At 39.7% G+C, this 3,285-nt stretch overlaps 1 pseudogene; it reads left to right on the forward strand.

Annotated features, from left to right (window-relative positions):
* Positions 1–1,021: 1,021 nt before the first annotated feature.
* On the forward strand, positions 1,022–1,129 carry LOC145249251 (U2 spliceosomal RNA; annotated as a pseudogene).
* The last annotated feature ends 2,156 nt before the right edge of the window (positions 1,130–3,285 follow it).

A 3,285-nucleotide genomic window follows, 5' to 3' on the forward strand; every position in this document is an offset into this window, starting at 1 on the left:
CCCAGGATCAAAGTGTAGTATCTTGTCCGGCAGATACTACAGGCAAAGACCATATGTGGGGGCAACCTCACATATAAGACCTAGGTCAATATAGGGGCAACCCTTCATACCAAATGTCATTATCCAGCTCCCCTACTCCCCAAGGAGTTGGTACCCATTCCCCCTTCACTCCCTATATCAAAAATCGGGCTTGTGCCTAATTTGCTCGGTGACGGAGAAAATAATTACCGCTTTTCTTGGCCTTTTGGCCAAGATCAAAGTGTAGTAGCTGCTACTGCAAATACTGCAAGCAAAGACCATATGTGGGGGCAATCGCACATATAAGACCTTGGGCAATGTAGGGGCAACCCCTTCATACCAATTTACACTATCCAGCTCCCCTACTCCCCGGGGAGTTGGTCCCCATTCCCCCTTCACTTCTCACTTAAAAATCGGCCTTGTACCTTATTTGCTCGGTGGGGGAGTAAATAAATTACTTTTCTTGGCCTTTTGACCAAGACAAAAGTGTAATATCTGTTCCGGCAGATACTGCAAGCAAAGACCATATGTGCGGGTAACCCACACAGCAGGCTTTAGTCAATGTAGGGGCAACCCTTCATACCAATTGTCACTATCCAGCTCCCATTTCCAACCCATCAGGAGCTTGTCCCCTTTTCCCTCCCACTCCCTCTCTCTCTCCACATTAAAAAACGGCCTTGTGCCTAATTTCCTCAGTTGGGAAGCAAATAAATGAAAAACCTTTCTTACCAATTATAACTATCCAGTTCCCCTACTCCCAGGGGAGTTGGTCCCCCTTTCCCATTCACTCGTCATATTAAAAAGCGGTCTTGTGCCTTATTTGCTCGGTGTGGAAGCAAATAAATACCATATATAACATCTTTGTCAATGTGGGGCAACCCTTATATCAATTGTAACTATCCAGCTCCCCTTTTCCCCGGAGAGTGTGTCCCCATTTCCCCTTCACTCCTCACATAAAATATCGGCCTTGTGCCTAATTTGCTCGATGGGTGAGCAAATAAATACCCTTTTCTTGGCCATTTGGCCAAGATCAAAGTGTAGTATCTGTTCCGGCAAATTGTAACTCCTCCTTTGAGAAGATGGTTAGGAACCTTATTTATCTGGAAATCTCGGCTCGTGTCGTCTAGTCTTCTTTGAGGTTGTTACATGAAATCTGGTATAATGTAAACGAATAATAAACTCACGCAGGCAGAAAGACAACACACACTTTATCTAGTCTACTGAAGCTTAATTTCGCGAGGGTATGTACAAATGTTTTTATAAATCATATTCATTTCTCAGTAAGCACTTTCAGAGTTTCCAATCTCTTAACAGATAGCGACAGACGGTTGGATGAGGAAGGTGGAGGGGTCATGTCTCTATACCGACTGCTCTTCTCGAATGAACAAGCAATCTCTCCCATCTTCAATTCCTAATTTTCGCACAACAGTCGTATATATAGTAAGGTATATAGATGGGGTGGAAATTTCCCCAGCCAATACGGTTTCTCAACGACGTGAAAAAGCTTTATTCTTTTGCGTGGGTACACTTCACATATCTGAAATTTGAATTCTGGGTCTCACAATATCCAAGGCCAGATGTCAGTTCTGACATCCAAACTTGGATTAACCATGGCCAGACAATGTTATACGTTTCAAGTTCCTGTCATCAACCCACAGTTGCAAAAACATATTTCTCTGGCACCAAACAATATCTATTTTTACATGAAATAAAAAAAATATATATTTATCTTCTCTATCTAAAATTGCGGGTTGTCTGGCGTCACCCGGGGATAAAAAGCTATCACAGCGTAGTTCTAAAGCTCGTCAATGGGCATTACATCACAAAATACTGCAAGCAAAGACCATATGTGGAGGCAACCCCATATAAAAGACCTTAGTCAATGTAGGGGAACCCTTCATAGAAATTGTCACTATCAAGCTCTCCTACTGCCCGGGGAGCTGATCCCCATTTCCCCTTCACTACTCACATTAAAAATCGGCCTTGTGCCTAATTAACGGCAAGGGAGCAAATAAATACCAACCACATATATAAGACCTTGGTCAATGTAGTTGCAACTATTCATACCAATTGTCACTATCAATCTTCCCTACTCCCCGGGGAGTTTGTCCCCATTTCCCCTTCACTCCTCACATTAAAAAATCGGCCTTGTGCCTAATTTGCTCGGTGGGGGAGCAAATAAATGCCCTTTTCTTGGCCTTTTCGCCAATATCAAAGTGTAGTATATGTTCCAGCATTTACTGCACGCAAAGACCATATGTGGGGGAACCCCAAATATAAGACCTTGGTCAATGTAGGGGCACCCTTTCATACCAATTGTCACTATCCAGCTCCCCTACTCATCGGGGGGGGTCCATATTTGCCATTCACTTCTCATACTAAATATCGGCCTTGTGCCTTATTTGCTCAGTTGGGGAGCAAATAAATACAGCTTTTCTTGGCCTTTTGGCCAAGATCAAAATGTTGTATCTGTTCCGGCAGATACTGCAAGCAAAGACCATATGTGGGGGTAACACCACATATAAGACCTTGGTCAATGTAGAGGCAATCCTTCATAACAATTGTCGGTGGGGGAGTAAATAAATATTTTCTTAGCCTTTTGGCCAAGTTCAAAGAGTTGTATTTGTTCTTACTACATGCTGTACTTATTGTGATGTAAATTGGGGGTTCACATTTCTGTATTAATTTAATGTAAAATGATCACCCGCTTTACAACCAGTCCGTCTCAAAGCCATTCAGGTCATTCTCCACATCATTCAAGTTGTTTTTGACGGATTCCAGTTATTTTTTAAGCATTCAAGTCCTTTTTAAGTTCATTAAAGTCATTTTAACTCATTTACTTTTTATTTATTTCAGCCCATTTTTCGGTCATTTTAGTTTATCTTTACATTCACACATTCATTCATTACACGAGAGAACGCGACTAATGGCTATCGGCCTTGTTTTAAATAAAACTATAAAACCCATCAGGGTAACGAATGCCAACAATTGATTTTCCAAGGGATTATATTATAAAATACAATCAAAAGAAAGTTATTATTTTTAACGTGAATTTAAAAATAATTTTTTAATTAACTTTAATTAATTTTTCGGATCCAGTTTTCAGTTGTAATTTGTGGTTTTCCATTATATTTTTGTTTATTTCTTTTTTCTGTTATTATTTTTTTTCTTATCATAATTAATATTATTGTTATAATTATTATTATCATTATTTTTTACATTATTGTCATCATTATCATTATTATTATAATTATTATTATGTATATT

Source organism: Euprymna scolopes, chromosome 27, assembly GCF_053919585.1.
Source record: "Euprymna scolopes isolate OS-2025 chromosome 27, ASM5391958v1, whole genome shotgun sequence".
Taxonomy (NCBI): Eukaryota; Metazoa; Mollusca; class Cephalopoda; order Sepiida; family Sepiolidae; genus Euprymna; species Euprymna scolopes.